Below are 13,078 nucleotides of genomic sequence, written 5' to 3'. Positions count from 1 at the left end.
CTACAATCCCACTGTCTCTTCCCTTTTCTTGTCTCCCATTTCCCCTCCCCCCTCCACAGGCAGCATTTCTCTCTCTCTCATCTCTCCCCCCTCCACGGGTCCAGCATTTCTATCTCCCCCCCCTCACGGGTCCAGCATTTCTATCTCCCCCCCCCCTCACGGGTCCAGCATTTCTCTCTCTCCCCTCCCATGGGTCCAGCATTTCCTCTCTCTCTCTCCCCTCCCACGGGTCCAGTCTCCTCCTCCCATGGGTCCAGCATTTCTCTCTTTCTTCCCCATCTCTCCTCCCCCCAAAGGTCCAGCATTTATCTGTCTTTCCCCATGAGTTCAATATTTCTCTTCTCCCCCCCCCCCCCCCCCCCACATGGGTCTAGCATTTCTCTTTCTCCCCCTCTCCCATAGGTCTAGTATGTCTCTCTTTTCCCTCCATGGGTCCAGTATTTCTCCTTCTCTCTCCTTCTCCCTCAAATGGTGCAGTATGTCTCTCTTTCTCCCCCCCCCCCCCCCCCCCCCCCCCCCACTTGTCCAGTATCCTGTATTTCTTTCCCTCTAATGGTGCAGTATTTCTCTTTCACACTTCTACCACAATGCACATTTCCAAAACATAATCCAGTTCATAAATTCAGAATAAACCTTTTTTTTTTTAACCTTTTGTCGTCTGGGTATTTTATTTTTCTAACCATGTTGATAAAGGGAAACGTAAACCCCTGGATGCAGGTACCAAACCATAAAACCTTATGGGGGCTGCTACTTGCCTGACGGTTTCTTGGCAGACTATTAGTGGGGTGCTTTGCCAACACAAAGGACCGATACACAACAAGCACCCAAAGAATAAACTGTTTAAGAGGACGAATGCATTGTAAATAATATCCACCAAGCTCTGGAGGTTAACTAACACTTAACTAACTATTCTCAGGAGCAGCAGATTACTGGACATTCTAGGCACTAATATCCAAGTACCATTTTGAAGCCATTATTTAAAAAGGCAAATTATTTCATCTAACTGGATCAACCCTAAAATCAACTCATGGTAAGCTAAAAGCAAACTTTAGAGCCTATCTGTTCAGAATGCTTAGGGCCCTTGCTCAGAAGGAATTTTCTAACAGAAGCATAAAAATTGGGAAAGTCCTAGGAGTTTCCCTGTTATAAAGGTTAACAGCAGAGAAGGTAAAATTAGTTCTTACCTGATAATTTTCTTTCCATAGTCCCAACAGATCAATCCAGAGACTTGTGGGTTATGTCCCTCAACCAGCAGATAGAGACAGAGAGAACTCCGAGGTTTGCTCTATATGGTCATGTGCAGCCAAACAAACCTCAGTATGACGATATCAAAGCAGTAATCATAATTTCCATAGAATAAAACTCACACTCTCCTGCCTCTCCCACCATCCCAATATCCACCGAACGGTTAACCATGCAACTGCAATATCAGTGTTGCATCTAAAAACCGCTGAAAATTGATGAACTGCGCAGTTTCAGCTATTCTTATTCCTAAATTGAATTAAATTCCAACAGACCAAACAAAAGCAAACTGAACCGAACAAGCCAAACAGCAACAATAACATACAGAATAAAAGTCACAGGGAGGACCTCTGGATTGATCTGTTAGGACTAATGGAAAGAAAATTCAGGTAAGAACTAATTTTACCTTCCACTACAACCCAGAGACTTGTGGGATGTACCCAAGCAGTCTTCAAGCAGGGTGGGACCCGGCGGCCCCAGAAACCAACACAGATGTCCCAAAATCCGCATCTTGCCGGGCAGCCACATCCAAACAGTAATGCTTTGCAAACGTATGCACTGAAGACCAAGTTGCCACTTTACAAATCTCTTCCAGCGGCACTAGACGACACTCCGCAACAGATGTAGCCTGGGCCCTCGTAGAGTGAGCCCGCACATGCATAGGAGGGTGCTTACCCATCCCTACGTAGGCTGATACAATCGCCTCCCGTAAACACCGCGCCACCGTAGCCTTTGAGGCCATATTTCCTTTTTTAACACCTGCAAACAGTACGAACAAGTGATCCAAACAATGGAAGGAGTTCGTGACTTCCAAATACCACACCAGCACACGCCTCACATCCAAACAACGAAGAGTCCGGAAATTATCCGGATAATCTGCCTCACGAAATGCTGGCAACATCACTGACTGATTCAAATGAAAATGGGACACCACCTTGGGCAGAAAAGACGGCACTGTCCTGACGTATACCCCAGCCTCAGTGAAGCGGAGAAACGGATTCCTACAGGACAAGGCTTGAAACTCCAACACCCATCTCGCCAAAGCCATGGCCACTAGAAACACCACTTTCAGAGTAAGATCCTTCAAGGATGCCTTTGCCAGAGGCTCGGAGAGCGTTGCATTGCCCGCAGTACCAGATTAAGACTCCACCCCGGCAAAATAGGAGCCCGTGGTGGTCGAATGTGACTAACGCCCCGAAAACGTACCACATCTGGAAGCGATGCCAAAGAACGACCGTGCACACGGCCCCTAAAACAGGCCAACACTGCCACTTGCACTTTTAATGAGCTTAATGATAGAGCCTTATCCAGCCCGCTCTGCAAAAAAGCCAGAATGGAATGAACAGTAGCCGCTTCCGCCACAACCCCTGCGGAGGCACACCACGATATAAAGGTGCGCCAAACCCGTGCATAAGAAGTGGAGCGCTTCCGGGCTTGTAGCAACGTACTTATAACTTGCTTGGAATATCCCTTCCGTCTAAGGCACGTACTAAGCATCGGGGTTCTGCATGAAAACCGGCCTGACACAAGATCGGGATGTACCACCATCCGCAAAGGCTTGTCAATCATCAGACGGACGAGATCCGCGTACCAGCGCCGTCTGGACCAATACGGAGCCACCAGAATCACCGGCCCCGTATGCTCAGCAATGCGCCCAAGGACCCGGCCTATCATGGGCCATGGCAGAAACACATACAGCAGGACTTCCAGCCAGGGCTGAATGAGCGTGTCTATGCCCTAGGCCCCGTACTCTCTTCCCCTGCTGAAAAACCATGCGGCTTTGGCATTGGAGCATCGGGCCATCAGATCAATCGTCTAGATACGGGTGTACCTGAATTCCCTGAGATCGCATGTAGGCGGCGACGACCACCATAACCTTGGAAAAAGAACGAGGGGCCGTTGCCAACCCGAAGGGCATGGCCTGAAACTGGAAATGCTGCCCCAGCACCGCAAAGTGGAGAAAACGCTGATGCGGCAGCCAAATAGGAATATGCAGATATGCCTCCTTCAGGTTGAGAGCGGTTAGAAACTCCCCCCGCTGCACTGCTGCTATCGCCGAGCGTAAAGTCTCCATCTGAAAATGAGGGACCTTCAGCGCTCTGTTCACCGCCTTGAGATCGAGGACCGGGCGGAACGCACTGCCCTTCTTGGGTACTACGAAATAAATAGAGTAGCGACCCTGGTCTCTCTCGGCGACAGGAACCGAACGCACCGCATCCAGCCATACCAGCTCTGCGAGCATTTCCCATACTGCCACACACTTGGCCATAGCTATGCATGGGGATTCCACAACAAAATCTGGCAAGGAATGGGCGAACTCGAGCTTGTTACCGCCCCAAACAGTTTCCAGGACCCATTCGTCTGAAGTTACCCTGGCCCACTCTTCCCCAAAAAGGGATAGGCGCCCCCCGATAGGAGGAAGGAAATGGGCCAGGGCCCCATCACTGTGCGCCTCGGGTGCCTTAGCTGACCTTGCGAACCAGACGCCGCGGGCGGTGGTCTCCCTGAAAGGACTGCTGCCACTGCTGAAAGCGAGGCCTCTGGAAGGAACCAGAATGCCCAGGCCTATACCTCAATCTCCCGAAAACGGGGATGAACCGAGCGAAAACTCGCCTTCTTATCCTCTGGCAGCCGCTGACCCTTAGAGTCTCTGAGCTCCTTCACAATAGCCGCGAGGTCCTCACCAAACAGGAGATTCCCTCTAAAAGGCAAGCGAGCCAAACGAGACTTAGAGGCGACATCCGCCGCCCAATGCCTCAACCAGACCCAGCGGCGGGCAGTAACGGCTAAAGACATTTCCTTTGCCGATGCCCAAAGAACATCATACAACAAATCCGCCAGGTACGCCAGTCTGGACTCCAAGGCCGGCAAGTAATCAATCAGCTCCTCTGCCGAAGACGCCTTCTGAACCCAAGAAAGGCAAGCCCTTGCAGCGTAGGAACCACAGACGGAGGCCTGTAGAGATAAAGATGCCACCTCAAACATCGACTTCAGTGAGGATTCTAGTTTCCTATCCTGAGGGTCCCTAAGTGCAATACCGCCCTCCACAGGTAAAGTGGTCCTTGTTGTGATCACCGTAATCAAGGAATCCACCGCTGGCAACTTAAAGGAGGTCACATCCTCCGGGCGCATCGGGTAAAGCCTCAGCATTGCATGCGCCACCCTAACACCGGCAACGGGAGCATCCCACTGCGCCGCAATCAGCACCTTCATGGCCTCATGAACATGAAAGCTCTAGGAGGACCTTTGGTCCTTGTCATAATGGAGGGGGCAGCACCAGCCGCAGGGCCCACATCTGGAGGAGAAATATTCAGCACTTCCATAGCCTGCACAATAAACGGCGGGAGTTCATCTCTACGGAACAACCGCACCACCGTGGGATCATCACCTTCACCCGAAGGCAACTCCCCCTCCTCCAGTCCCTCCGACGGTGCTTGCAGGGAATCCCCGGAATCATGAGCCTCCTCAGCATCAGAAGGACCCGAAAAATCCTCCTCCGCAGCCTCTTGGGAAGACTAGAGGAAGCCACCTGTGGGGAACCCGGAACCCAAGGCTGCATGTCAGCCACAGAGAGCCCCCCACCCCACCCCGTACTCCTCAGCTGGAAGGCCCTGTGCATCAAAAGCCCGAACTCCGGAGAAAAGAGGAGGGCTGACGCATCCACCCCGGAGGAAGACGGACCAGGCAACACAGCCCCCGCCATGCTTGTCTGCGGGCTGGCCATTTCACCACCCGTATCACCCGACCCCGCGTGGGGTGAAGAAAAAAATGGCGCCAGCGAGAGCTTGCGTCACGCACTGCACTGGTATTCACACCAAAACCGCATCGGCCTGACTCCCGCCGAGCTCCGGGCCGAGGGATCCCCAACCTGCCCGCCTTGCGAGCCGGGAATGCCCTCCTTGACTGCCTGCTCTTTCAGGCAAACTTCACAGGCTCCCGACACTGCTCTGAGGTTTCCACACCGCGAGCAGCGCTTTACAGACTCAGACGGAGCTGACATCCCTGCAGCTCCGTCCAACCCACCCCCCCCCCCCCCCCCCACACACACAGACACACACACACTGCCGACTGATCTCGGCTCAGCTTAACCCTGACCCGGCTTGGTCTGAGGGAAGTCTCCCTATACGGCCCACAAACCTTTTTCTTTTTTTTTTTTTAATACCTAAAGAAGAGGCAGGAGAGAACAGAGCTGGACCTTTCTTACCACCCGAGTCAGGAGAAATTAGGAGGCTGGTGTGGGGGAGATGGGGAGGGACCTGGCACCACCAGGTATACTCAAGCTGCACCCTACAGCTTCTCAACCCCACTATAAGCTCAACAGATCCCGAGGGAACGGGAAAGGAGACAGAGCACTACACAGCTGCACTAGTATGACCCTCCACCTACTAGAAAGAGAGAATACTGAGGTTTGTTTGGCTGCACATGACCATATAGAGCAAACCTCGGAGTTCTCTCTATCTCCACCTGCTGGTTGAGGGACATAACCCACAAGTCTCTGGATTGATCTGTGGGAAGCAATGGAAACAAACCTTTGGCAGCTACTCTGAGATGCAGCTAAGGATTCCACGGCTAGGCAAAGCAATTTGTTACAACTAAAGCCCGATCAAAATTGGCTGCCACATACAGTATACTTTCCCCTCCTGCAGAGACACCCATCGGTCAGCTCCCACCTACTTTAGGTGCTCTGGTGGTCTACTGGTCTAACTGGGCCAAGAGCGATTCACAGTCACTCTCACCCTGGACCAACTGACTGCTGAGGCCTTCAGTGGCCATCTCGAGAATGGAGCCAGTATAGCCAGGAACCACTTTAAATTGCTCCCAAATATACCGGCTCCAATCCCAAGATGGCCAGCAAGACTGCCGCTGCAGGTTACCACAGCCATTTTGGTGGCCAGGGCAAAAGTGATTGTGAATCACTCTTCCCCCAGTTATGCCACTAGACCATCAGATGCCTAAGGCAGGCCCAGGGGAAGGGGGAGAAGGTAGTGGGAGACTGTGTGCAAGGGGGAGGGGGGTCAGTTTCAGCCAAAAATGCCCTGGAATTTTCAGCCAAAACCCAAACATGGATTTTGGGCTGGTTTTGGTGCTGAAACAGAAATTTGGTTGGCCTGTACATAAGTACATAAGTAGTGCCATACTGGGAAAGACCAAAGGTCCATCTAGCCCAGCATCCTGTCACCGACAGTGGCCAATCCAGGTCAAGGGCACCCGGCACGCTCCCCAAACGTAAAAACATTCCAGACAAGTTATACCTAAAAATGCGGAATTTTTCCAAGTCCATTTAATAGCGGTCTATGGACTTGTCCTTTAGGAATCTATCTAACCCGTTTTTAAACTCCGTCAAGCTAACCGCCCGTACCACGTTCTCCGGCAACGAATTCCAGAGTAGTTTCAACTGTATACTTCATAATGAGGTAGCATCTTAAAACATTAAGGTGGGAGGGAAGTTATCAACATGGGTTACGATGGGTTATTTTCCTTTTAAGCAAGGTTACTTGTAATTAGGTCTCATTGAATAAAATTGGAAATGTGGTAAAATAATACAAGTTAGAGTAAAATAACTCACCTTAACAGTAGCCCACGTTAATAACTAGACTCCTAAATCTGTGGTTAGTGCAGGAGGCATGCTTCTTAATATAGTAAACATATTAAGTTATAGTATAATAAAAGAAAACCATAATCATGTTATTTTTCCTCTTAAAAAAAAAAAAAGAAGACTCCAAAGCATACTCAAACCATTTCCGTGCACATACATACAGATATTTCATCACACCCAATGTGGAAAAAAACAGAAGTAGGAAGCATTTTTATTTACTCCCCACCAGGATGTATTTTATCAAAGTTCCTGACTTCTCCAAGCGTTACAAAACAAACCCCATCACAGACATGACAACAATGTACTTTCTGTACCAGAATATAACTTGCCTTGAGTCACTACTGAAAAAAGGTGTACACTAATTCTGAACACCAGCATCCACCCTCTCCCCTCCCCTCTCTCCCTAATGGCAGGAGTTCAAAGTGGCCTATGCACAGAAATGACATCATCAGCCACCATCCAATCCGAAAGGGAGAGAAGAAGAACCCAAGTCAAAAAAAATAAATAAATGGATTCATTGAGAGAGGAAATAAAGCTCCGACTTCAGATGATATCAGGTAAACTCAGCTTGACACACCAGCCTGCAATGTACTGAGGAGGCATCTACACACGCAAATCGATGTACTGGGGAAGAGAGAGCAAATCTCACAGCAGGAGTTTAATAAAAAGAGCTTTCCCTCTTCCCTGTAACACTTTATAAGTACAGAGGAGCGACGTATTAACTTGCAGAGTTTTGATCATTTCACGTCAAAGTAGGCTACTTATGCAAATGAGCTGAGCAGTAAAATTTTATGCAAAAGTTTGGTATTGCACTAGCCAAAAAACAGATAAACAGTGTATATCTTCTTTGCATAACCTGGCCTGAAACATGTAACAGTTTTACATGTTGATTTTCAGAAACCACATAAGCAATGAGCAGCCTTGCATCACAGCAGCTCGTTATTTATAAATTTAAATAAACTTTCAAATATAGCAGAATGCCTAGGAAAGTTTACTATGGGAAACAGTTGCATTTTGTGAATCGTTCTGCAAATGGGCACAATGCATGTAAAAACAAAAGCATTTTTGTGCATTTTGACATTTCCTTTTGCAAAAGTATGTTACACTCCAACAACCTGAAATTACACAGATTCACATCCCAGTAGATCACATGAGATTTTTTTTTCCTTCATTTACAATGGAATCCCTCCGTTTCCACTTATACAGTAAAGAAACACTCCCACAGTCCAGAAAAACCTAAGCTCATTACATTTTAGAAGCTAAGCTGAGTCAGACCTGGCTAGCATCAGGATGAGAGGCCAGCAGGGGAAGCCAAGTGCCAGGAATTGCAGAAGCCAATGGCAACTACTGCAGTAGCCTGCCAGGAAAACTGTGGCAGGGCCATAATCATCCAATCCTCAACATTCAGGAATGAATAGAAAAATACACCCCCGCCCCCCCCCCCCCACAAATCATGCAACAATTAAGAAACTAACAGCACAGATAAGTTTACGTAATGCTTAACTTGTGTATTAAGGACACTATCTTTTGAACGAAGCATTATTTCTTTGCTAAGGGCATAAGGTCAGGTTATCATTTGCATCCACAGGACACAGATTTCTCCCAGTTGTTTAGAGATATACATTCCATCCTCTCTACTACACAGACTCCTGCGTCAATCAGAATGAAAACTTGTAGGGTGCACAATGTAAAACATACTGACTTTTTGTTGTCTTAAGGACAGTTGTGATTTACATAAAACACAAGGAAAAAAAAATCCTTGACCTCTGCCAGATACAGTGCCATACTACAAGGCTCATTTTCAAAGCACTTAGACTTACAATGTTCCATAAGTTACTACATTACGAGGCATATTTTCAAAGCACATAGATTCACATAGTTACATAGAGGGGCATTTTCGATATGACGTCCAAGTCCGACTTTAGACATTTTTCAAAAAACGTTCAAAATTTGAATAGGAAAAAAGTTAATTTTCAAAAAAAAGAAAAACGTCTTATCTTCTGTTTTCAAAAATACTGTTTCTAACAAGGTTTTGTGCTTTGGACATTTTGTTTTTTGGTCCTTTAAAAAAAAAAAAAAAGTCCAAGTGAAAAACAGAGAAAATCAAGCCATTAGGATGTTGTGGGGGGGTGGGGGGAGCAGCATTTTTAGTAGACTGGTCTCCCAGACATTCCAGGAGATAAATGGGGCACTGCAGTGGACTTCAAAACATGCTCCCAAGTACACATCTCACCGTTGATCCCTTGTCTCCTGAGCCCCCCCCCCCCAAACCCACAACTGTACATCATTACACTAGCCCTTATGGGTGACGTGAGCACCTATACATGGTACAGTGGGTTTCTTGTGAGTTTGGGAGGGCTCACAGTTTCCTCCACAAATGGGACGGGTAGAGGGAAATAGGGACCAGAGTCCCGCACACCATGGTGCACTGCACTGACCCCTACACTACTCCAGGGACCTGCATGCTTCTCTAACAGACCTGGCTCTAACATCTGAGGCTGTCATTGAGGCTGCTAAATCATATTTGTATTCACATTTGTGGGGGGTGGGATGGGGTCACCCCTGATTCCCTCCAGTGGTCATCTGGTCATTTAGGGCACCCTTTTGTGCCTTATTCATTATAAAAACAGCTGTAGCTCAAAACATCTTAGGTTTAATCCTGGACACGTTTACTTTATTCTATTATGGCTGAAAAGCATCCAAGTGTTAGGAACGCCCAGATCCCACCCCTGACACACCCCCTTGTGATTTGAATGCATTTCTGATGGACTTCATAGATAACCGTCTAAAAACTGGTTTTGAAAATGCAGATTTGTGTCACTTTTTAGACTTTTTCTCTTTTGAAAATGAGCTCCATAGTAATTTATGGAACTTTGTCAGTCTAAGTGCTTTGAAAATGAGCACCTACGTATACTTCAGAAGCAGACTCAAGCCCAGTGTGTAGAAGCCTCATCTCATAAGGATGATTAGTCTAACCCTTGTTGGTTATATGTATTCATTACAACCGTAGGAGTCAACTTTTCAAAATGATTGTGGGTGTTAAACCCAACAGAAATTCCCTTCCCTGGACACACACACAGAGTTTTCTCAATATCAGGGGTGACTAAGCACCCACAGAGCTGGCCCTACGATTACAACAAAGACCTCTACAAACTAGCAAGCTTATTTATATCACACAACTACTGAAAAGTTACTACATTGTAAAACTACTACTAAAGCTGCTGTAAACTAATATTTCAGCTTGTGGGCCAACAGTGTCATGAACTAATTTGCTTTACTACTACATCCATTCATTGGTGTCAGAGAAACAGATTTGTCGTTATTTCTGTGGTTTTTTTTTAGGTTTTTGAAGTTCAGAGCCAGATGTAATACATGCATTTCCCCATTTTGGTCCAAGAAAACAAATAGGCAATTAATTTACAAGATCAAAAAAATCCAAGATGCGCAAAATGCACAAAATGTTCAATTTATTCACCACTAAAATACATACATAAATAATTAAGAGCCCGAGACGGCCATGCTTCGCCCTATCAAAGGGCTTCGTCAGGGGCTTGAAACAGAATGCTTCACCCTACTGAATTTAAACTACTCTCTCCTCAGAAGCAGCAGCATACTGAAAATAAAATGAATCCACAAGCTCCTATTTATTTGGGCTTAATTTCTCACTCTATCTGGTTAACCCATAATGAAATACAAAACAGTTTTTTAAAAGCCTAATTGGCTTCGGCTAGTAAATAAGAATAGCGTCCATACAATTCTCAAACCAGCAGACGCCCAAAAGAATTATCAGTGTGATAGCTTCAGGAAGATATCACTTTGAACAGCCACACTTAAGGATCTACTGTCTATACAAATAAACATATACTTAATAGGGGCATCAGAACACAAAAATATTAAACCATAAAGCATCAGTATTTCCTACATAAAAGAAAAACTAGTGTGGTAATAAAAACAGGTGGCCTGCAAACAATCTTTGAAGTGTTTCTCTATTAATACTGAGGAAATTGTATGTATAATCTGGTTAAGTAAAAGATCAGTGGAAATAGATCATATTCGCATGTAACAAAAATTTAGCAAGTAACAAAGAGTGGGGCAAAGAAGGCCTCTGAAATTTACTGAACATAACTCAGAAATACATCTAGAGATATTTTCTCACCAGAACCTTCTTTTTAATTTGACATATTTTCCCACAACTTTTTATCATTAAACACCATGGGCTCAAAATTAAGATTGTATAATGTGGAGAAAGGAACTTTACAATTATGACTCCTTGGGCAACAGTAGTTGGACATCAATGCCCTAAAATGGGAAGGTCTGGGGCTCTCACAGCTTTTTCCAGTTTATTTATAATACAAAACATTGTAAGTGCTCTCCAAGCACAGCTAGTAAACTGCTTTGTGTAAATCGCACAAGCTATACACAAGTTTTTCTAGCAATGAAATGTCCCAGAAAATTTCATAAACTTTCATGATTAATTGGCTCTGTACAAATCACAGCAACCAAATTTGGAATAGGTGGATACACAAAGAACTGGAAATTCTCAATGAAACTGCGTTTCAGCCCATTTGGAATAAGGTCTGTATAAAAATGTCAGTGTACTAACACATCCAAAATAGTACCTGCCACAAGAGGTAAAGCCATGTGTACCTGGGCACAAAATTGCTAAGTATTTGCAAGTTGAGCGTGAGAGAATGCAAACTTCTTCATAACTATTTGCTGTTATTCACTTTTTCTGCAAAGCTAATTTAACATAGCTTCGGCGAAGACTAGTACAATCGTGTTTATTTATTCTTAATAAATATTTACCAACTTCCCAATAACCTGCACATCGGCCGGGGACGGCTTTGGGCCCCTCTGCGCAGGCAGTACCCCACACCCCTTTCCCTTCTCCCGCCCCTCTGCCGGTCAGCTCTGCTCGCGGTGCCTCCGGTGCCGCCGCTAAAGCCCTCCTCCTCCTCCTCCCTCCGCCCCCCCAATTTTCCCCTTCAAAAGATGGCGGGCAGGAAAAAAAATCGCTCCTGTGAGAAATGCAAGTGCTCCTTTGAGCCGCAGCGAGCACACGCCGAGGCCCTCTCCCCGGGGGGCAGGAGGACAGGCGGGGTAGTGCTGGAGGGGGAAGAGAGAGGAAGAACCCCCTCCTCTACCCAGCAGTGAGGCGACCCCCTGCTCCTTCCCCTGGCACTGAGCGCCCGTCTTATCGGCAGAACAGCCACAATGTATCAAATCTCAAGCTGGCTTTGTTACATTGTGGCAGTGCACAAAGGCTGCGGACCCGGGCAGCGCTTCCTCGCCTGAGCCGGCGGGCTTCCAGGCGCTTTTCAGTCGCCCCGCTACGGCGCCCGGACATTTACTACAAGCGAGCACCGACAAAGAAACGGCGATATTAAATATATTACTTTTCCCCCAGCGGCTCCAGCAACGTTTGTCTCTCACAGTCCCTCCACTTGCTCTTCTTTTTATCCTCGGCAAGGCAGCATAATAGATGAGCCAGACCTGGTTAGCGCGCAGGCGCGCTGGAGCCGGGCCTTTTGGGACTTGTAGTTTTAGCGAGACTCGCGAAATACAAAAGGGAACGGCATTCAGCAGCGCCAATGACTACAACTTCCAGCAAAACTGGCGCCGCCATTCCTCCTCCTCCGCCGGGCCAGTCGGCGAAAGAAAAGGAAACAGTAGGGGGTTAGAGATGGCTTTGCGATTTAGAATACAATGTAATCGTTCTTCCCTAAAGGTAAAAGAAAACTTGAATTTCAGTATAAATTGGGGTTTTTCCTATGTACAAAGAAAGTTTGGGACTTCAGCCTTTTTAGAAGAAATCTATTGTGAACGGGAAAGCCTAGTACCCCCTCCTTTCGTCGTGTGAGATCTCACTTTCGTCAGTCTGATAAGGTAAAATTCGACCAGTGCCCTCGGAATGCGGACTAGCAATTCTAAAGAGAGTCTGATGCAAGTTACAGTCAGAGTATAAGCCAAGAACTGTATACAATTAAGGATATGGTTTTTCTTTTTGAGAACTTGCAACCTTATTATAAGTAGGAATATAGTTGATTGATAAATCTCTAAAAGTTGCCAAGTTATTAAAGATTCTCCAGTAATAGTTTTAAGAAATGCATCCTACATCTTACACAATGGCATACGAAAATAATATTGAAATGAGACTAGTTGATATGGGAGAACATTTAATAGGTGCATTTTCTTCTTTTTCATTCCACAGTAACAGCATTACCATCTGTGACATTTTCC

At 46.5% G+C, this 13,078-nt stretch overlaps 1 protein-coding gene across 2 annotated transcripts in view; it reads right to left on the bottom strand.

The window, feature by feature from the left end:
* BRD3 (bromodomain containing 3) overlaps positions 1–12,304 on the bottom strand; it is a 123,423-nt gene extending 111,119 nt beyond the window's left edge. For both annotated transcript variants that reach the window (XR_003942598.1, XM_030207691.1), the window contains exon 1: positions 12,235–12,304. The gene's annotated coding sequence lies outside the window, so the exon portion shown is untranslated. The remainder of the gene's footprint in view (positions 1–12,234) is intronic.
* Positions 12,305–13,078: the final 774 nt, after the last annotated feature.

The sequence above is a fragment of the Microcaecilia unicolor genome, chromosome 6 (assembly GCF_901765095.1).
Source record: "Microcaecilia unicolor chromosome 6, aMicUni1.1, whole genome shotgun sequence".
NCBI classification, from domain to species: Eukaryota; Metazoa; Chordata; class Amphibia; order Gymnophiona; family Siphonopidae; genus Microcaecilia; species Microcaecilia unicolor.
The sequence above is the reverse complement of the archived record's forward strand: the minus strand, read 5'-3'. Positions and strand labels throughout refer to the sequence as shown.